This window comes from Coregonus clupeaformis, unplaced genomic scaffold (genome assembly GCF_020615455.1).
Source record: "Coregonus clupeaformis isolate EN_2021a unplaced genomic scaffold, ASM2061545v1 scaf0301, whole genome shotgun sequence".
In the NCBI taxonomy this organism is placed as follows: domain Eukaryota; kingdom Metazoa; phylum Chordata; class Actinopteri; order Salmoniformes; family Salmonidae; genus Coregonus; species Coregonus clupeaformis.
In genome coordinates, this window is record NW_025533756.1 from 304217 (window position 1) to 325957 (window position 21741).

Here is a 21741-nt window from a genome sequence, read left to right on the forward strand (position 1 = left end):
ACTTTTTGGTAAAAACTCAACTCGTCGTGTTTGGAGGACAAAGAATGCTGAGTTGCATCCAAAGAACACCATACCTACTGTGAAGCATGGGGGTGGAAACATCATGCTATGGAGCTGTTTTTCTGCAAAGGGACCAGGACGACTGATCCGTGTAAAGGAAAGAATGAATGGGGCCATGTATTGTGAGATTTTGAGTGAAAACCTCCTTCCATCAGCAAGGGCATTGAAGATGAAACGTGGCTGGGTCTTTCAGCATGACAATGATCCCAAACACACCGCCCGGGCAAGGAAGGAGTGGCTTCGTAAGAAGCATTTCAAGGTCCTGGAGTGGCCTAGCCAGTCTCCAGATCTCAACCCCATAGAAAATCTTTGGAGGGAGTTGAAAGTCCGTGTTGCCCAGCGACAGCCCCAAAACATCACTGCTCTAGAGGAGATCTGCATGGAGGAATGGGCCAAAATACCAGCAACAGTGAGTGAAGACCTTGTGAAGACTTACAGAAAACGTTTGACCTGTGTCATTGCCAACAAAGGGTATATAACAAAGTATAGAGAAACTTTTGTTATTGACCAAATACTTATTTTCCACCATAATTTGCTAATAAATTCATTAAAAATCCTACAATGTGATTTTCTGGATTTCTTTTCCTCATTTTGTCTGTCATAGTTGACGTGTACCTATGATGAAAATTACAGGCCTCTCTCATCTTTTTAAGTGGGAGAACTTGGACAGTTGGTGGCTGACTAAATACTTTTCCCCCCACTGTATAACCACGTTACATGATTTACGAATGGCAAGGGGATATATGAAATTGAGTGAAATTCAGTTCGACACCTTTTCTCAACTAGTCAACACTTGCTGTTCAGTTGTCAATCAAAGCACAGTAAATAGTCTACCATGAGCCACTACTCCGCGTGGCTGGCTATGTGAAACACGTGAAAGAAAATAAATGAATGTGCCAGAAAATAATCATTAGACTAAGAGGATTGACTCATCACCACATTACCAATTAAGAAGAAATTAGACTGCAACCATTCTAGCAGGAGAGGGCTCAACAGACAATTGAAACTTTTAAATGAAAAATAACTTCGCCAGACTTAGATTAGCCGGTGCTAATGGAAAACACCACATCTGTTGATTCTGTGTCTCGGGTGGGAGATGCAATAGTTATTTAATGAAGGATTCAATATCTCCTTTTTCCGTTCTTTCTAGTACTATATATTTATTTTTATTTTTCTGGTGGTGTGTGTGTGTGTGTGTGTGTGTGTGTGTGTATACAGTGGGGAGAACAAGTATTTGATACACTGCCGATTTTGCAGGTTTTCCTACTTACAAAGCATGTAGAGGTCTGTAATTTTTATCATAGGTACACTTCAACTGTGAGAGATGGAATCTAAAACAAAAATCCAGAAAATCACATTGTATGGTTTTTAAGTAATTAATTTGCATTTTATTGCATGACATAAGTATTTGATACATCAGAAAAGCAGAACTTAATATTTGGTACAGAAACCTTTGTTTGCAATTACAGAGATCATACGTTTCCTGTAGGTCTTGACCAGGTTTGCACACACTGCAGCAGGGATTTTGGCCCACTCCTCCATACAGACCTTCTCCAGATCCTTCAGGTTTCAGGGCTGTCGCTGGGCAATATGGACTTTCAGCTCCCTCCAAAGATTTTCTTTTGGGTTCAGGTCTGGAGACTGGCTAGGCCACTCCAGGACATTGAGATGCTTCTTACGGAGCCACCCTCAGTTGCCCTGGCTGTGTGTTTCGGGTCGTTGTCATGCTGGAAGACCCAGCCACGACCCATCTTCAATGTTCTTACTGAGGGAAGGAGGTTGTTGGCCAAGATCTCGCGATACATGGCCCCATTCATCCTCCCCTCAATACGGTGCAGTCGTCCTGTCCCCTTTGCAGAAAAGCATCCCCAAAGAATGATATTTCCACCTCCATGCTTCACGGTTGGGATGGTATTCTTGGGGTTGTACTCATCCTTCTTCTTCCTCCAAACACAGCGAGTGGAGTTTAGACCAACAAGCTATATTTTTGTCTCATCAGACCACATGACCTTCTCCCATTCCTCCTCTGGATCATCCAGATGGTCATTGGCAAACTTCAGACGGGCCTGGACATGAACTGGCTTGAGCAGGGGGACCTTGCGTGCGCTGCAGGATTTTAATCCATGACGGCGTAGTGTGTTACTAATGGTTTTCTTTGAGACTGTGGTCCCAGCTCTCGTCAGGTCATTGACCAAGTCCTGCCGTGTAGTTCTGGGCTGATCCCTCACCTTCCTCATGATCATTGATGCCCCACGAGGTGAGATCTTGCATGGAGCCCCAGACCGAGGGTGATTGACCGTCATCTTGAACTTCTTCCATTTTCTAATAATTGCGGCAACAGTTGTTGCCTTCTCACCAAGCTGCTTGCCCCATTGTCCTGTAGCCCATCCCAGCCTTGTGCAGGTCTACAATTTTATCCCTGATGTCCTTACACAGCTCTCTGGTCTTGGCCATTGTGGAGAGGTTGGAGTCTGTTTGATTGAGTGTGTGGACAGGTTTCTTTTATACAGGTAACGAGTTCAAACAGGTGCAGTTAATACAGGTAATGAGTGGAGAACAGGTGGGCTTCTTAAAGAAAAACTAACAGGTCTGTGAGAGCCGGAATTCTTACTGGTTGGTAGGTGATCAAATACTTATGTCATGCAATAAAATGCAAATTAATTACTTAAAAATCATACAATGTTCTCCCCACTGTAGATATTTAGAGGGAGCAGTAGTCTAGTAGAGAGAGACAGAGATATTTAGTCTAGTAGAAGCCAAGGTGCACTAGTAGGAGGAGTAAAAATAATCAGTTTAATAGTAGTAGTATTATAATAGTAGTGTAGTAGTAGTAGTAGTAGTAGTAGTAGTAGTAATAATAACAACAGTAGTAGTATTATAATAGTAGTGTAGTAGTAGTAGTAGTAGTATAATAATAAATAGTAGTATTATAATAGTAGTGTAGTAGTAGTAGTAGTAGTAGTAGTAATAACAATAGTAGTAGTATTATAATAGTAGTGTAGTAGTAGTAGTAGTAGTAGTATAATAATAAATAGTAGTATTATAATAGTAGTGTAATAGTAGTATTATAATAGTAGTAGTAGTAGTAGTAGTAGTATAATAATAAATAGTAGTATTATAATAGCAATAAGAGTATTGTAGTAGTAAACTTTGGGGCTTGGACTGAGCAGTACCGGATGCATCAAAGTGGTAGTCGTAGAAGGTGAGCATGAGGAAGTTGAAGACCAGGAACATGAAGCCAGTGAAGGTGATGAGGTTAGGAGCTAACCAACTGGGTATCACCTGGAGGAGAGGAGAGAGAGAGAGAGAGAGAGAGGTTAGGAGCTAACCAACTGGGTATCACCTGGAGGAGAGGAGAGAGAGAGAGAGAGGTTAGGAGCTAACCAACTGGGTATCACCTGGAGGAGAGGAGAGGAGAGAGAGAGGGGTTAGGAGCTAACCAACTGGGTATCACCTGGAGGAGAGGAGAAGAGAAAGAGGAAGAGGAGAGGAGGGGAGAGGAGAGGAGAGGAGAGGAGAGGAGAGGAGAGGTAGGAGTGACGGGGAGAGGAGAGGAGAGGAGAGAGAGAGAGGAGAGGAGAGGAGAGGAGAGGAGAGGAGAGGGAAGAGAGGAGAGGAGAGGAGAGGAGAGGAGAGGAGAGAGGAGAGAAATGGGAGAGGAGAGGAGAGGAGAGAGAGAGGTAGGAGAAAAGGAGAGAGAGGAGAGAGAGAGAGAGAGAGAGAGGTTAGGAGCTAACCAACTGGGTATCACCTGGAGGAGAGGAGAGGAGAGAGAGAGAGGTTAGGAGCTAACCAACTGGGTATCACCTGGAGAGAGAGAGAGAGAGAGGTTAGAGCTAACCAACTGGGTATCACCTGGAGGAGAGGAGAGAGAGAGAGAGGTTAGGAGCTAACCAACTGGGTATCACCTGGAGGAGAGGAGAGGAGAGAGAGAGAGAGGTTAGGAGCTAACCAACTGGGTATCACCTGGAGGAGAGGAGAGGAGAGAGAGAGAGAGAGAGAGTTAGGAGCTAACCAACTGGGTATCACCTGGAGGAGAGGAGAGGAGAGAGAGAGAGAGAGAGAGAGGTTAGGAGCTAACCAACTGGGTATCACCTGGAGGAGAGGAGAGAGAGAGAGAGAGAGGTTAGGAGCTAACCAACTGGGTATCACCTGGAGGAGAGGAGAGAGAGAGGTTAGGAGCTAACCAACTGGGTATCACCTGGAGGAGAGGAGAGAGGGAGGTTAGGAGCTAACCAACTGGAGAGGAGAGAGAGAGAGAGGTTAGGAGCTAACCAACTGGGTATCACCTGGAGGAGAGGAGAGAGAGAAGAGGAGGTTAGGAGCTAACCAACTGGGTATCACCTGGAGGAGAGGAGAGAGAGAGAGAGAGAGAGGTTAGGAGCTAACCAACTGGGTATCACCTGGAGGAGAGGAGAGAGGAGAGAGAGAGAGGTTAGGAGCTAACCAACTGGGTATCACCTGGAGGAGAGGAGAGGAGAGAGAGAGAGGTTAGGAGCTAACCAACTGGGTATCACCTGGAGGAGAGGAGAGGAGAGAGAGAGAGAGGTTAGGAGCTAACCAACTGGGTATCACCTGGAGGAGAGGAGAGGAGGAGAGAGAGAGAGGTTAGGAGCTAACCAACTGGGTATCACCTGGAGGAGAGGAGAGGAGAGAGAGAGAGGTTAGGAGCTAACCAACTGGGTATCACCTGGAGGAGAGGAGAGAGAGAGAGAGAGAGAGAGGTTAGGAGCTAACCAACTGGGTATCACCTGGAGGAGAGGAGAGGAGAGAGAGAGGTTAGGAGCTAACCAACTGGGTATCACCTGGAGGAGAGGAGAGGAGAGAGAGAGAGAGGTTAGGAGCTAACCAACTGGGTATCACCTGGAGGAGAGGAGAGAGAGAGAGAGAGAGAGGTTAGGAGCTAACCAACTGGGTATCACCTGGAGGAGAGAGAGAGAGAGAGAGAGAGAGGTTAGGAGCTAACCAACTGGGTATCACCTGGAGGAGAGGAGAGAGAGAGGTTAGGAGCTAACCAACTGGGTATCACCTGGAGGAGAGGAGAGAGAGAGAGAGAGAGAGGTTAGGAGCTAACCAACTGGGTAGGAGAGAGAGAGGTTAGGAGCTAACCAACTGGGTATCACCTGGAGGAGAGGAGAGGAGAGAGAGAGAGGTTAGGAGCTAACCAACTGGGTATCACCTGGAGGAGAGGAGAGGAGAGAGAGAGAGAGGTTAGGAGCTAACCAACTGGGTATCACCTGGAGGAGAGGAGAGGAGAGAGGAGAGAGAGAGAGGTTAGGAGCTAACCAACTGGGTATCACCTGGAGGAGAGGAAGAAGAGAGAGAGAGAGAGAGAGGTTAGGAGCTAACCAACTGGGTATCACCTGGAGGAGAGGAGAGAGAGAGGTTAGGAGCTAACCAACTGGGATCACCTGGAGAGAGAGAGAGAGAGAGAGAGAGAGAGGTTAGGAGCTAACCACCTGGGTATCACCTGGAGGAGAGGAGAGAGAGAGGTTAGGAGCTAACCAACTGGGTATCACCTGGAGGAGAGGAGAGAGAGAGAGAGAGGTTAGGAGCTAACCAACTGGGTATCACCTGGAGGAGAGGAGAGAGAGAGAGAGGTTAGGAGCTAACCAACTGGGTATCACCTGGAGGAGAGGAGAGAGAGAGAGAGAGAGGTTAGGAGCTAACCAACTGGGTATCACCTGGAGGAGAGGAGAGAGAGAGGTTAGGAGCTAACCAACTGGGTATCACCTGGAGGAGAGGAGAGGAGAGAGAGAGAGAGGTTAGGAGCTAACCAACTGGGTATCACCTGGAGGAGAGGGAGAAGAGCTAACAACTGGGTATCAGGAGAGAGAGAGAGAGGTTAGGAGCTAACCAACTGGGTATCACCTGGAGGAGAGAGAGAGAGAGAGAGAGAGAGAGAGAGGTTAGGAGCTAACCAACTGGGTATCACCTGGAGGAGAGGAGAGGAGAGAGAGAGAGGTTAGGAGCTAACCAACTGGGTATCACCTGGAGGAGAGAGAGAGAGAGAGAGAGAGAGAGAGGTTAGGAGCTAACCAACTGGGTATCACCTGGAGGAGAGGAGAGGAGAGAGAGAGAGAGGTTAGGAGCTAACCAAGGGATCACCTGGAGGAGAGAGAGAGAGAGAGAGAGGTTAGGAGCTAACCAACTGGGTATCACCTGGAGGAGAGGAGAGGGAGAGAGAGAGAGGTTAGGAGCTAACCAACTGGGTATCACCTGGAGGAGAGAGAGAGAGAGAGAGAGAGAGAGAGGTTAGGAGCTAACCAACTGGGTATCACCTGGAGGAGAGGAGAGAGAGAGAGAGAGAGAGGTTAGGAGCTAACCAACTGGGTATCACCTGGAGGAGAGGAGAGGAGAGAGAGAGAGAGAGAGAGAGAGGTTAGGAGCTAACCAACTGGGTATCACCTGGAGGAGAGGAGAGAGAGAGAGAGAGGTTAGGAGCTAACCAACTGGGTATCACCTGGAGGAGAGGAGGGAGAGAGAGAGAGAGAGAGGTTAGGAGCTAACCAACTGGGTATCACCTGGAGGAGAGGAGAGGAGAGAGAGAGAGGTTAGGAGCTAACCAACTGGGTATCACCTGGAGGAGAGAGAGAAGAGAGAGAGAGGTTAGGAGCTAACCAACTGGGTATCACCTGGAGGAGAGAGAGAGGAGAGAGAGAGAGGTTAGGAGCTAACCAACTGGGTATCACCTGGAGGAGAGGAGAGAGAGGAGGAGAGAGAGAGAGAGAGAGAGGTTAGGAGCTAACCAACTGGGTATCACCTGGAGGAGAGGAGAGAGAGAGAGAGAGAGAGGTTAGGAGCTAACCAACTGGGTATCACCTGAGGAGAGGAGAGGAGAGAGAGAGAGAGAGAGAGGTTAGGAGCTAACCAACTGGGTATCACCTGGAGAGAGAGAGAGAGGAGAGAGAGAGAGAGAGAGGTTAGGAGCTAACCAACTGGGTATCACCTGGAGAGAGGAGAGAGAGAGAGAGAGAGAGGTTAGGAGCTAACCAACTGGGTATCACCTGGGAGGAGAGGAGAGGAGAGAGAGAGAGGTTAGGAGCTAACCAACTGGGTATCACCTGGAGGAGAGGAGAGAGAGAGAGAGAGAGAGAGAGGTTAGGAGCTAACCAACTGGGTATCACCTGAGAGGAGAGGAGAGGAGAGAGAGAGAGAGAGAGGTTAGGAGCTAACCAACTGGGTATCACCTGGAGGAGAGGAGAGGAGAGAGAGAGGTTAGGAGCTAACCAACTGGGTATCACCTGGGGGAGGAGAGAGAGAGAGAGAGAGAGGTTAGGAGCTAACCAACTGGGTATCACCTGGAGGAGAGGGAGAGAGGAGAGAGAGAGAGAGAGAGGTTAGGAGCTAACCAACTGGGTATCACCTGGAGGAGAGGAGAGGAGAGGAGAGAGAGAGAGAGGTTAGGAGCTAACCAACTGGGTATCACCTGGAGGAGAGGAGAGGAGAGGAGAGAGAGAGGTTAGGAGCTAACCAACTGGGTATCACCTGGAGGAGAGGAGAGGAGAGAGAGAGAGGTTAGGAGCTAACCAACTGGGTATCACCTGGAGGAGAGGAGAGGAGAGAGAGAGAGGTTAGGAGCTAACCAACTGGGTATCACCTGGAGGAGAGGAGAGAGAGAGAGAGAGAGAGGTTAGGAGCTAACCAACTGGGTATCACCTGGAGGAGAGGAGAGAGAGAGAGAGAGGTTAGGAGCTAACCAACTGGGTATCACCTGGAGGAGAGGAGAGAGAGAGAGAGGTTAGGAGCTAACCAACTGGGTATCACCTGGAGGAGAGGGAGAGAGAGAGAGCCAGGAGGAGAGGAGAGAGAGAGAGAGGTTAGGAGCTAACCAACTGGGTATCACCTGGAGGAGGAGAGGAGAGGAGAGAGAGAGAGAGGTTAGGAGCTAACCAACTGGGTATCACCTGGAGGAGAGGAGAGAGAGAGAGAGAGGTTAGGAGCTAACCAACTGGGTATAACCTGGAGGGGAGGAGAGGAGAGAGAGAGAGGTTAGGAGCTAACCAACTGGGTATCACCTGGAGGAGAGGAGAGGAGAGAGAGAGAGGGTTAGGAGCTAACCAACTGGGTATCACCTGGAGAGGAGAGGAGAGGAGAGAGAGAGAGGTTAGGAGCTAACCAACTGGGTATCACCTGGAGGAGAGGAGAGAGAGAGAGAGAGAGGTTAGGAGCTAACCAACTGGGTATCACCTGGAGGAGAGGAGAGAGAGGAGAGAGAGAGAGGTTAGGAGCTAACCAACTGGGTATCACCTGGAGAGAGGAGAGGAGAGGAGAGAGAGAGAGAGGTTAGGGAGCTAACCAACTGGGTATCACCTGGAGGAGAGGAGAGAGGAGAGAGAGAGAGGTTAGAGCTAACCAACTGGGTATCACCTGGAGGAGAGGAGAGGGAGGAGAGAGAGAGAGAGGTTAGGAGCTAACCAACTGGGTATCACCTGGAGGAGAGGAGAGAGAGAGAGAGAGAGGTTAGGAGCTAACCAACTGGGTATCACCTGGAGGAGAGGGAGAGAGAGAGAGAGAGAGGTTAGGAGCTAACCAACTGGGTATCACCTGGAGAGGGAGAGAAGAAGAGAGAGAGAGAGAGAGGTTAGGAGCTAACCAACTGGGTATCACCTGGAGGAGAGGAGAGGAGAGAGAGAGAGAGGTTAGGAGCTAACCAACTGGGTATCACCTGGAGGAGAGGAGAGAGAGAGAGAGAGAGGTTAGGAGCTAACCAACTGGGTATCACCTGGAGGAGAGGAGAGAGAGGGGGAGAGAGAGAGAGGTTAGGAGCTAACCAACTGGGTATCACCTGGAGGAGAGGAGAGAGAGAGAGAGAGAGGTTAGGAGCTAACCAACTGGGTATCACCTGGAGGAGAGGAGAGGGGAGAGAGAGAGGTTAGGAGCTAACCAACTGGGTATCACCTGGAGGAGAGGAGGAGAGAGAGAGAGAGGTTAGGAGCTAACCAACTGGGTATCACCTGGAGGAGAGGAGAGAGAGGAGAGAGAGAGGTTAGGAGCTAACCAACTGGGTATCACCTGGAGGAGAGGAGAGAGGAGAGAGAGAGAGAGAGGTTAGAGCTAACCAACTGGGTATCACCTAGGGAGAGAGAGAGAGAGAGAGAGAGAGGTTAGGGAGCTAACCAACTGGGTATCACCTGGAGGAGAGGAGAGAGAGAGAGAGAGGTTAGGAGCTAACCAACTGGGTATCACCTGGAGGAGAGGAGAGGAGAGAGAGAGAGAGTTAGGAGCTAACCAACTGGGTATCACCTGGAGGAGAGGAGAGGAGAGAGAGAGAGAGGTTAGGAGCTAACCAACTGGGTATCACCTGGAGGAGAGGAGAGGAGAGAGAGAGAGGTTAGGAGCTAACCAACTGGGTATCACCTGGAGGAGAGGAGAGAGAGAGAGAGAGAGAGAGAGGTTAGGAGCTAACCAACTGGGTATCACCTGGAGGAGAGGAGAGGAAGGAGAGAGAGAGAGGTTAGGAGCTAACCAACTGGGTATCACCTGGAGGAGAGGAGAGGGAGAGAGAGAGAGAGAGAGGTTAGGAGCTAACCAACTGGGTATCACCTGGAGGAGAGGAGAGGAGAGAGAGAGAGAGGTTAGGAGCTAACCAACTGGGTATCACCTGGAGGAGAGGAGAGGGAGAGAGAGAGAGAGGTTAGGAGCTAACCACCTGGAGGAGAGGAGAGAGAGAGGTTAGGAGCTAACCAACTGGGTATCACCTGGAGGAGAGGAGAGAGAGAGAGAGGTTAGGAGCTAACCAACTGGGTATCACCTGGAGGAGAGGAGAGGAGAGAGAGAGAGAGAGAGAGGTTAGGAGCTAACCAACTGGGTATCACCTGGGAGGAGAGAGAGAGAGAGAGAGAGAGAGAGGTTAGGAGCTAAAGGGTTGAGGAGAGGAGAGAGAGAGGTTAGGAGCTAACCAACTGGGTATCACCTGGAGGAGAGGAGGAGAGAGAGAGGTTAGGAGCTAACCAACTGGGTATCACCTGGAGGAGAGGAGAGGAGAGAGAGAGAGAGGTTAGGAGCTAACCAACTGGGTATCACCTGGAGGAGAGGAGAGGGAGGGAGAGAGAGGTTAGGAGCTAACCAACTGGGTATCACCTGGAGGAGAGGAGAGGAGAGAGAGAGAGAGAGAGAGAGGTTAGGAGCTAACCAACTGGGTATCACCTGGAGGAGAGGAGAGGAGAGAGAGAGAGGTTAGGAGCTAACCAACTGGGTATCACCTGGAGGAGAGGAGAGAGAGAGAGAGAGAGAGGTTAGAGCTAACCAACTGGGTATCACCTGGAGGAGAGGGAGGAGAGAGAGAGAGAGGTTAGGAGCTAACCAACTGGGTATCACCTGGAGGAGAGGAGAGAGAGAGGAGAGAGAGAGGTTAGGAGCTAACCAACTGGGTATCACCTGGAGGAGAGGGAGAGGAGAGAGAGAGAGAGAGAGAGGTTAGGAGCTAACCAACTGGGTATCACCTGGAGGAGAGAGAAGAGAGAGAGAGAGAGGTTAGGAGCTAACCAACTGGGTATCACCTGGAGGAGAGGAGAGGAGAGAGAGAGGAGAGAGAGAGGTTAGGAGCTAACCAACTGGGTATCACCTGGAGGAGGAGAGGAGAGAGAGAGAGAGAGAGGTTAGGAGCTAACCAACTGGGTATCACCTGGAGGAGAGGAGAGGAGAGAGAGAGAGAGAGGTTAGAGCTAACCAACTGGGTATCACCTGGAGGAGAGGAGGAGAGAGAGAGAGAGGTTAGAGCTAACCAACTGGGTATCACCTGGAGGAGAGGAGAGGAGAGAGAGGTTAGGAGCTAACACTGGGTATCACCTGGAGGAGAGGAGAGAGAGAGAGAGAGAGAGGTTAGGAGCTAACCAACTGGGTATCACCTGGAGGAGAGGAGAGGAGGAGAGAGAGAGAGGTTAGGAGCTAACCAACTGGGTATCACCTGGAGGAGAGGGAGAGAGAGAGGAGAGGAGAGAGGAGGAGAGAGAGGTTAGGAGCTAACCAACTGGGTATCACCTGGAGGAGAGGAGAGGAGAGGAGAGAGAGAGAGGTTAGGAGCTAACCAACTGGGTATCACCTGGAGGAGAGGGGGAGAGGGAGAGAGAGAGAGAGGTTAGGAGCTAACCAACTGGGTATCACCTGGAGGAGAGGAGAGGAGAGAGGAGAGAGAGGTTAGAGCTAACCAACTGGGTATCACCTGGAGGAGAGGAGAGGAGAGAGAGAGAGAGAGAGGTTAGGAGCTAACCAACTGGGTATCACCTGGAGGAGAGGAGAGGAGAGAGAGAGAGGTTAGGAGCTAACCAACTGGGTATCACCTGGAGGAGAGGAGAGGAGAGAGAGAGAGGTTAGGAGCTAACCAACTGGGTATCACCTGGAGGAGAGGAGAGAGAGGAGAGAGAGAGGTTAGAGCTAACCAACTGGGTATCACCTGGGAGAGGAGAGGAGAGAGAGAAGAGAGGTTAGGAGCTAACCAACTGGGTATCACCTGGAGGAGAGGAGAGAGAGAGAGAGAGACAGAGAGGTTAGGAGCTAACCAACTGGGTATCACCTGGAGGAGAGGAGAGAGGGAGAGAGAGAGGTTAGGAGCTAACCAACTGGGTATCACCTGGAGGAGAGGAGAGGAGAGAGAGAGAGGTTAGGAGCTAACCAACTGGGTATCACCTGGAGGGGAGAGGAGAGGAGAGAAGAGAGAGAGAGAGGTTAGAGCTAACCACCTGGGTATCACCTGGAGGAGAGGAGAGGAGAGGAGAGAGAGAGGTTAGGAGCTAACCAACTGGGTATCATCTGGAGGAGAGGAGAGAGAGAGAGAGAGAGAGTTAGGAGCTAACCAACTGGGTATCACCTGGAGGAGAGGAGAGAGAGAGAGAGAGGTTAGGAGCTAACCAACTGGGTATCACCTGGAGGAGAGGAGAGGAGAGAGAGAGAGGTTAGAGCTAACCAACTGGGTATCACCTGGAGGAGAGGAAGAGAGAGAGAGAGAGAAGGTTAGGAGCTAACCAACTGGGTATCACCTGGAGGAGAGGAGAGGAGAGGAGAGGAGAGAGAGAGAGGTTAGGAGCTAACCAACTGGGTATCACCTGGAGGAGAGGAGAGGAGAGAGAGAGGTTAGGAGCTAACCAACTGGGTATCACCTGGAGGAGAGGAGAGGAGAGGAGAGAGAGAGAGAGAGAGGTTAGGGGCTAACCACCTGGGTATCCCTGGAGGAGAGGAGAGGAGAGAGAGAGGTTAGGAGCTAACCAACTGGAGGAGAGGAGAGAGAGAGAGAGAGAGAGGTTAGGAGCTAACCACCTGGGAATCACCTGGATGAAAAATAACTTGAATGATAAAACTTTTTCAATGTCAACTTAAACCAGATATAAAGTACGTAGAAAAGATAATGGAGATATATATTTTTTAATAAGATCATCTTCAAGAACTAACAAATCAACAAAATAAAAACTAGACAGTCAGGGAGAATCTAAAATGTTATGTCATGGGGGCCCCATTGATTTTATTATAAAGTTTGAGTCAGTCAGGTGGCATTAGAACACAGCATAAGACATGGCAAAATATGTAGAATTGCAGGAAATTAGCTTTAAAACAGCAATTTTGTCTCTGCGGTGAAGAGGGCCTCTGAAACTAGCCATGGGCCTATAAAACGGTGCCATTGGCCACCCCCCCCTCCCCCCCTTCAGGGGAAAGACTAGTGTGCGAGTGCGAGTGTCCTCACCTTGACTACAGAGTCCCAGAAAGGATGCATGAGGTAGACTGACAGGGGGTTGGAATCCACCGCACTGTACTGGAGAGAGGAGAGGAGGAGAGAGGAGAGGAGGAGAGAGGAGAGGAGGAGAGAGGAGAGGAGGAGAGAGGAGAGGAGGAGAGAGGAGAGGAGGAGAGAGGAGAGGAGGAGAGGAGGAGAGAGGAGAGGAGGAGAGAGGAGAGGAGGAGGGAGGAGAGGAGGAGGGAGGAGAGGAGGAGAGAGGAGAGGAGGAGGGAGGAGAGGAGGAGAGGAGGAGGAGAGGAGGAGAGGGAGGAGAGGAGGAGAGAGGAGAGGAGGAGAGAGGGAAGAGGAGAGAGAGGAGAGAGGGGAGGAGGAGAGGAGAGAGGAGGAGAGGAGGAGAGGAGGAGGGAGGAGAGGAGGAGGGAGGAGAGGAGGAGAGAGGAGAGGAGAGAGGAGAGGAGAGGGAGGAGAGAGGAGAGGAGAGGAGGAGAGGAGGAGAGAGGAGAGGAGAGAGGGAGAGGAGGAGGGAGGAGAGGAGGAGGGAGGAGAGGAGGAGAGAGGAGAGGAGGAGGGAGGAGAGGAGGAGGGAGGAGAGGAGGAGGGAGGAGAGGAGGAGGGAGGAGACGAGGAGGGAGGAGACGAGGAGAGGAGGAGAGAGTGAATGGGATGACTGTTGCTTCAGGTCAGTAGTTCTTGTTTGCCTCATATGGCCCAGTGCCATGTTTAGTGGAACACAGACAGAGAGGGGAACACAGACAGGCTGGTGTTGAGAGGGGAACACAGACAGGCTGGTGTTGAGAGGGGAACACAGACAGGCTGGTGTTGAGAGGGGAACACAGACAGGCTGGTGTTGAGAGGGGAACACAGACAGGCTGGTGTTGAGAGGGGAACACAGACAGGCTGGTGTTGAGAGGGGAACACAGACAGGCTGGTGTTGAGAGGGGAACACAGACAGGCTGGTGTTGAGAGGGGAACACAGACAGGCTGGTGTTGAGAGGGACTCCGTGGCAGTTCACACTGAGCTTCTTTTCTTCTCATTCTACCGCTCTTTCAGAACCTCTCCTGGTGTTCTCCCTCTCTGCCCAGTTGGTGGCGGCAGGTAGCTTAGTGGTTAAGAGCGTTGTGCCAGTAATCGAAAGGTCGCTGGTTCTAATCCCCGAGCCGACTAGGTGAAAAATCTGTTGATGTGCCCTTGAGCAAGGCACTTAACCCTAATTGCTCCTGTAAGTCGCTCTGGATAACAGCGTCTGCTAAATGACTAAAATGTAAATGTAGAAATGTGTGTGTCAGAGGCAGGTTAGCTCAGTGTCTGTACACATATCATCATGTCACAATGGATCGCTACTTTGGACACCATGTGGTCAGGTGCAATGGGGTCACACACAAACTAGAAACCAGACCTATCAGTAACCACAACACTATCTAACAGAGTTGTTCCCCTTATAAACCAGACCTATCAGTAACTACAACACTATCTAACAGAGTTGTTCCCCTTATAAACCAGACCTATCAGTAACTACAACACTATCTAACAGAGTTGTTCCCCCTTATAAACCAGACCTATCAGTAACTACAACACTATCTAACAGAGTTGTTTTCCCCTATAAACCAGACCTATCAGTAACCACAACACTATCTAACAGAGTTGTTCCCCTTATAAACCAGACCTATCAGTAACTACAACACTATCTAACAGAGTTGTTCCCCTTATAAACCAGACCTATCAGTAACCACAACACTATCTAACAGAGTTGTTCCCCTTATAAACCACACCTATCAGTAACTACAACACTATCTAACAGAGTTGTTCCCCTTATAAACCAGACCTATCAGTAACTACAACACTATCTAACAGAGTTGTTCCCCTTATAAACCAGACCTATCAGTAACCACAACACTATCTAACAGAGTTGTTCCCCTTATAAACCAGACCTATCAGTAACTACAACACTATCTAACAGAGTTGTTCCCCTTATAAACCAGACCTATCAGTAACTACAACACTATCTAACAGAGTTGTTCCCCTTATAAACCAGACCTATCAGTAACCACAACACTATCTAACAGAGTTGTTCCCCTTATAAACCAGACCTATCAGTAACTACAACACTATCTAACAGAGTTGTTCCCCTTATAAACCAGACCTATCAGTAACTACAACACTATCTAACAGAGTTGTTCCCCTTATATGGGCGGCAGGTAGCTTAGTGGTTAAGAGCGTTGTGCCAGTAACCGAAAGGTCGCTGGTTCTAATCCCCGAGCCCACTAGGTGAAAAATCTGTCGATGTGCCCTTGAGCAAGGCACTTAACCCTAATTGCTCCTGTAAGTCGCTCTGGATAAGAGCGTCTGCTAAATGACCAATTATTTATTTATTATTTATTTAAACCACCAGACCTATCAGTAACCACAACACTATCTAACAGAGTTGTTCCCCTTATAAACCAGACCTATCAGTAACTACAACACTATCTAACAGAGTTGTTCCCCTTATAAACCAGACCTATCAGTAACTACAACACTATCTAACAGAGTTGTTCCCCTTATAAACCAGACCTATCAGTAACCACAACACTATCTAACAGAGTTGTTCCCCTTATAAACCAGACCTATCAGTAACTACAACACTATCTAACAGAGTTGTTCCCCTTATAAACCAGACTCATCAGTAACCACAACACTATCTAACAGAGTTGTTCCCTTATAAACCAGACCTATCAGTAACCACAACACTATCTAACAGAGTTGTTCCCCTTATAAACCAGACCTATCAGTAACTACAACACTATCTAACAGAGTTGTTCCCCTATAAACCAGACCTATCAGTAACCACAACACTATCTAACAGAGTTGTTCCCTTATAAACCAGACCTATCAGTAACTACAACACTATCTAACAGAGTTGTTCCCTTATAAACCAGACCTATCAGTAACCACAACACTATCTAACAGAGTTGTTCCCCTTATAAACCAGACCTATCAGTAACTACAACACTATCTAACAGAGTTGTTCCCCTTATAAACCAGACCTATCAGTAACCACAACACTATCTAACAGAGTTGTTCCCCTTATAAACCAGACCTATCAGTAACTACAACACTATCTAACAGAGTTGTTCCCCTTATAAACCAGACCTATCAGTAACTACAACACTATCTAACAGAGTTGTTCCCTTATAAACCAGACCTATCAGTAACCACAACACTATCTAACAGAGTTGTTCCCCTTATAAACCAGACCTATCAGTAACTACAACACTATCTAACAGAGTTGTTCCCCTTATAAACCAGACCTATCAGTAACCACAACACTATCTAACAGAGTTGTTCCCCTTATAAACCAGACCTATCAGTAACTACAACACTATCTAACAGAGTTGTTCCCCTTATAAACCAGACCTATCAGTAACTACAACACTATCTAACAGAGTTGTTCCCCTTATAAACCAGACCTATCAGTAACCACAACACTATCTAACAGAGTTGTTCCCCTTATAAACCAGACCTATCAGTAACCACAACACTATCTAACAGAGTTGTTCCCCTTATAAACCAGACCTATCAGTAACCACAACACTATCTAACAGAGTTGTTCCCCTTATAAACCAGACCTATCAGTAACTACAACATATCTAACAGAGTTGTTCCCCTTATAAACCAGACCTATCAGTAACTACAACACTATCTAACAGAGTTGTTCCCCTTATAAACCAGACCTATCAGTAACTACAACACTATCTAACAGAGTTGTTCCCCTTATAAACCAGACCTATCAGTAACTACAACACTATCTAACAGAGTTGTTCCCCTTATAAACCAGACCTATCAGTAACTACAACACTATCTAACAGAGTTGTTCCCCTTATAAACCAGACATATCAGTAACTACAACACTATCTAACAGAGTTGTTCCCCTTATAAACCAGACCTATCAGTAACTACAACACTATCTAACAGAGTTGTTCCCCTTATAAACCAGACCTATCAGTAACTACAACACTATCTAACAGAGTTGTTCCCCTTATAAACCAGACCTATCAGTAACTACAACACTATCTAACAGAGTTGTTCCCCTTATAAACCAGACCTATCAGTAACTACAACACTATCTAACAGAGTTGTTCCCCTTATAAACCAGACCTATCAGTAACTACAACACTATCTAACAGAGTTGTTCCCCTTATAAACCAGACCTATCAGTAACCACAACACTATCTAACAGAGTTGTTCCCCTTATAAACCAGACCTATCAGTAACTACAACACTATCTAACAGAGTTGTTCCCCTTATAAACCAGACCTATCAGTTACCCATCCTAAGACAAGATCAACTTACAACCCAGTATTAATTGGAGAAGCTGGGAATGTTCAGCGTTGTGGCTCAGTTGATTGAGCATGGGTTGTGGGTTCGATTCCCACAGGGGACCAGCACAAAAAAATTATGAAAATGTATGCACTCAAATGTAAGTCGCCCTGGATAAGAGCGTCTGCTAAATGACTAAAATGTAAATGTAGCTAATGTAACATCGTCACTGGTTAGCTACATTCCTGCCTGTCCCCTTCGTCGGACAGAACGCAGTGCTGTTGCAGTGACCGTATTACCGCCACACCGGCGGTCATGAGTCATGAAGGCAGTCAAATTCCACATGACCATTTAGTCACGGTAATTAGGCTTCTCCAAGCTCTGATGCTGCTGATGGTCATTAGTAGTCTACCCAACTTGCTAACTGCCTGGTACTCAGCACTCTATTGTCCCTCTAATCACTCTGACATCAATGCAAATATGTTCGTAAATCTAATGAAACACTTCATGAGAGCCCATGAGCTCATGTTGTGCAACATTTCTATAGGCTATGGAGTAGCGGGAGAAAACAGAGTGATGGCCTCTATTAAAAGGAGGAGGATCCCATCAGCTTTCCATAGGCTAGGCCTACTAGATTTATCTCTCAACTTTCCTAATATTAAGCACATTGCATATATTTACAGTATATTCTACCTGGCTGGCATGAAAATGAACCACATGAAAGTGTCCTCCATTCGCTATTTAAGTGCATAGATGACATGAATTTTTTCCCGCTGCCCCTGTTCCGAGACAGGTCCATGATAATGGTCCGTTCTAAATCAAAACAAATTTCACACATATATATATTATTTAGTATATGTAAAGACAAGATTAAATCAAGTATAGTCTGATGGGTGACAATATTAGCCTATCACTTGTGAATTATATATTATCACCAGCTTAAGGCAAGAAACAAAGCATTTTTTTGTGTGACTTTTTCGAATCATAGTCGCACACCTCATGTAGCCTAGCCCATAGGCCTATATGTTTTGATAAGGTTTGTATCACAACTAAAGGGGCCAAATAACTTCTTAAAATTAAGCACATTAATCTGCTTTACAAGGGGTGTAGAGCCTAACTGGCATATATAGGCAGCGTGTGAGTTTCAAGTTTGGGGAAGATAATTTTCACCATAAAAATGCACTTTTATAATAAAAGCATTACATGCATAATCGCATTTGTGGTCACTTTTGATAATGGTGTTTTCCCGCTAATGGAACATTCACACTTATAGCCTACTGCCATGTGCGCATCGCTGCGCTTATAATGTGAAGAAATAGCCTAATAGTTTATCAACATTTTAAGCTAAACGTTCTGATCTGTTGCATCAGCCTCATTGCTTATAAAATGTTTTTTGATCCTAGTGGTTGTATTAATTTGGGATCTATCGCATCCCACAACTGTCCCAGACTATGTTTGGAATATTTATTTCTCGCACAGAATAGAATAGGTCAACTTTTGTACTATGGGGGATAGTAGATTGACATAGGCTAGTGCTTTTGCTGTTCGTTAGGCCGACTCATCTTGTTGGCTGACGAAAAGTAAATGGGGACAGTTCTTCTAACATCTTCAATATGCACCTCGGAATTGGATAAGGACGCGCGCAGTTGCGTCCCCAATGAGTCTGTCTTCACTTGTAGCCTGTGAGAAAGACCCGATCACGTGATGGAGAGCCATGTGAGTGAGAGGTGCTTCGAAACTCGCAGCACTCCGGGAGAAGGGCACAACGCAGCATTCCAGGCCAAGGGCACAACGGCCGCAAAAGGCATGGATTTTTTTATTGTGCATTATGGCCACACAAAGGGGATGCCGCCGTGAAATTGGAGGCATTATCAAGTGCCTGTCAAATTGTGAATGAGAGACTGAGTGTGTACAGCCTGCGCCAAAAAAACTAACCAGAGCTCAGGCCTTCAAGCTACTTTTTTCAAATCATCATTAGTCGCATCATGCAGCCTTACAACGTATTAAAAATCTAAACATATAGCCCAACGTTTGTAGAACAACTAAAGTTACATTAATAACTACAAATTAATTATATAGAAGTACCTGTTTCTTTGTTAACCGCTCAACACAGAATAGCCGCATGTACTCACTCCCTCAAATCGTTTGGAGAAAATATCCTATTTTATTCAGCTTTGTTCAATTGTATTCTTCATACTATAAAATAATAGAAAATAATGCGACGGAATTCTAAGCAAATTTTGTCTGCTAAATGAACTAGTGTAGCCCACAGCCATATGGCATAGCCAGATCAGGACCTAACATTTACATTTACATTTTAGTCATTTAGCAGACGCTCTTATCCAGAGTTACTCACAGTTAGTGAGTGCATACATTTTCATACTGGACAACTCAGAGTATGCTATTCTGTTCTTCTGAAATAGACTACATATTCTTCATATCATGCTTCTATAGACCTGTCTAAAATAAATAATGGATTTATTGTGAAGGTGTAGGCTATATTACATGGATTTATTAGACTTTAAAATGTAGATGTTCCAAAGGTCTGCATCAGTGGCTTGTAGGCTGTGTGTGGAAGCCAGGAGATGCTAAATGTGTTTATGTTAATTACATTTTACATTTTAGTCATTTAGCAGACGCTCTTATCCAGAGCGACTTACAGTTAGTGAATACATTTTAATTTTTTTTATACTGGCCCCCCGTGGGAATTGAACCCACAACCCTGGCGTTGCAAACGCCATGCTCTATCAACTGAGCTACATCCCTGCCGGCCATTCCCTCCCCTACCCTGGACGACGCTGGGCCAATTGTGCGCCGCCCATGAGTCTCCCGGTCGCGGCCGGCTGCGACAGAGCCTGGATTCGAACCAGGATCTCTAGTGGCACAGTTAGCACTGCGATGTAGTGCCTTAGACCACTGCGCCACTCAGGAGCCAATTAACGGTAAATTACCGTGAGACCGACAGTTATTTGCTTGACAAATCCCCGGCTGACAGCCCTAGTTCTACTGCTAGCTAGCAGTCTATCGTTGATCTACACTGAACAACAATATAAACGCAACATGGAAAGTGTTGGTCCCATGTTTCATGGGCTGAAATAAAAGATCCCAGAAATGTTCCATAAGCACAAAAAGCTTCTCAAATTTTGTGCACAAATTTGTTTACATCCCTGTTAGTGTGCATTTCTCCTTTGCCAAGACAATCCATCCACCTGACAGGTGTGGCATATCAAGAAGTTGATGAAATAGCATGATCATTACACAGGTGCACCTTCTGCTGGGGACCATAAAAGGCCATTCTAAAACGTGCAGACCACGCCAGCCCAGGATCTCTACATCCGGCTTCTTCACCTGCGGGATCGTCTGAGACCAGCCACCCGGACAGCTGATGAACCTGAGGAGTATTTATGTCTGTAATAGAGCCCCTTTGTGTGGAAAAACTCATTCTGATGGGCTGTGCCTGGCTCCCTAATGGCTGCGCCCCTGCCCTGTCATGTGAAATCCAAAGATTAGGGCCTAATTTATTTATTTTAATTGACGGATTTCCTTATATGAACAGTAACTCAGTAAAAAATCGTTGAAATTGTTGCGTTTATATTTTTGTTCAGTATATGTGATCTATCGTTAGCGACGCTTGCCTTTTGTTTACCATAGATGCAGACAACTAGCGGCAAGCTAGCTTTCCAGAAACAGTAGCTAGCTAATTCAGCTAGTTCACAGGAGTTGATGGCCGGGGACAATGGGGTTAGTTTGGGGCTGCAACAGTAGCGAAGAGGGAAGCGTCATGGCTATGGGACAACAAGATCACCGGATTCACACGACTAACGTGGCTAGTTACTAGCTGGTTAGCTAATATTACGTTAGGCAGTGTTGACAGGTCGCTTATATGTCAGATCAAAATAAAACACAACCAGTTTGTCTATCCCAGTTACAATATGAACCCAAAACCATATCGGCAATCGAAAAAAAAAAAATATGTGTAAGCGTCAAACAAATGTAGCTAGCTAACCAGGTTAGCATGCTGTCAACTACACCCGCTGTCAACAGCTAACGTAGAGAGAATAGCAGTGCTGCGCAGTCTCTCTTTCTCGTTACCTTGTACTTGTCGAAGCCCGACAGTTGGTCCTGAGTTACATATTCGTACAGAGCCATGGCGGCAACACACAGGCTCCACTCTATCTGAATATTAGCTATTCCCCTCTCAGGTCTCCGTGTACCGAAGCACCATCCATATAACTAAACAGCAACCCGTTCACGCCGGCCAGGAGCGACTGAGACTAGTAGCTATATAGCAGTCTCTCGATCAGCGTCTCATCTACTACAACAACAACAACAACAACAACAACACGTAAAAGGTACATCCGGGTCACGGAATTTCGGAAACGTTCAAAATAAAAGTCCCCCCACGTAATAGTAGACGTGTCTATAACCTTGTATTTGTATTTGTATTTGTATTTTTTTTTTACATTAATAATGATTCAAATGTGTTGATATTTAAGTGACATTTGCTTTAAATGTTGGTTTTAAAACGTGTTCCAAGGTCAAATAAATAGCCACAATGCGAATCATTGTATATGGAATACATTTGGGCTTATAGAGCAAAAACTATTCTGGGTGCTGTAGTAAAAGTATTTTAGGAAATACTCAGTAGGGTCTGTAGAATCTATATATGGTGTCATTTCATGGGGCTCTGAATAATATGGAGTGTTGCTGGACT

The 21741-nt window shown here is 46.9% G+C and overlaps 1 pseudogene; it reads right to left on the reverse strand.

The window, feature by feature from the left end:
• The window catches only part of LOC121563058, a 65502-nt pseudogene extending 44156 nt beyond the window's left edge, over positions 1-21346 (reverse strand).
• Positions 21347-21741: the final 395 nt, after the last annotated feature.